Below are 876 nucleotides of genomic sequence, written 5' to 3'. Positions count from 1 at the left end.
TCACGCACCCCTACTTTAGAATTTTGGAGGAAAAATGTAAAAAGTCTACAGCACACGGTATTCCCAGGCGGTCACCCATCCAAGTACTAACCGGGCTCGACGTTGCTTAAATTCGGTGATCGGACGAGAACCGGTTTTTTCAAAGAAGTATGGCCGTAGACAAGTGAGTGGTATTTCCACTCATAGTTAATCTCGGCATATAGCATAATTATCCAATCCTGAAGCTATGATTGATGACGTTTCATATCAACGCACGCTTGTCTAGCGGGGATTTCCTCTGACTCCCCTGACCACTCTGCTGCGCGAGTACATTTTTTACAAACACCGGTGTTAAACAATAAACCAACCATTTTACTACGGCACTAACAAGATGCTTTAGACAGAAGAAGACTGCCGTTTTGTTCAAACGACCCTCGAACCGGCCTAACACCAACGAATTAATTGCGTATTGTTGATATAAACATATAATACCTGTATGATTTTTAAGGTATGAGAGTACAATTTCCGACTACTTAGAGGTCCAGATTCTCAAAATGTTTGCACCTCAGCCCCAACTAAGTGGGCCCAAGTTCGTGTGGACTCTTACGCACCCCTACTTTAGAATTTGGGGGGGGGGGAATGTAAAAAGTCTACAGCACCCGGTATTCCCAGGCGGTCACCCATCCAAGTACTAACCGGGCCCGACGTTGCTTAAATTCAGTGATCGGACGAGAACTGGTGTTTTCAATGTAGTATGGCCGTAGACATTTGAGTAGTACTTCCACTAATAGTTAATCTCGGCATATAGCATAATTATCCAATCCTGAAGCTATGATTGATGACGTTTCATATCAACGCGCGCTTGTCTGGTGGTGATTTCCTCTAACTCCCCTGACC

General features: G+C 44.4%; 2 non-coding genes across 2 annotated transcripts; both read right to left on the bottom strand.

Moving 5' to 3' along the window:
* Positions 1-42: 42 nt before the first annotated feature.
* On the bottom strand, positions 43-161 carry LOC117113345. The gene has a single exon (XR_004446194.1). It is a non-coding gene; the product is annotated as a 5S ribosomal RNA (ribosomal RNA).
* A 465-nt stretch (positions 162-626) lies between these two features.
* On the bottom strand, positions 627-745 carry LOC117113344. Its single transcript, XR_004446193.1, has one exon. It is a non-coding gene; the product is annotated as a 5S ribosomal RNA (ribosomal RNA).
* Between the last annotated feature and the right edge of the window lie 131 nt (positions 746-876).

This window comes from Anneissia japonica, unplaced genomic scaffold, assembly GCF_011630105.1.
Source record: "Anneissia japonica isolate Jap-2015-1 unplaced genomic scaffold, ASM1163010v1 scaffold47872_len876_cov131, whole genome shotgun sequence".
Classification (NCBI taxonomy): domain Eukaryota; kingdom Metazoa; phylum Echinodermata; class Crinoidea; order Comatulida; family Comatulidae; genus Anneissia; species Anneissia japonica.
This window is presented reverse-complemented; position numbering and strand designations above follow the sequence as displayed.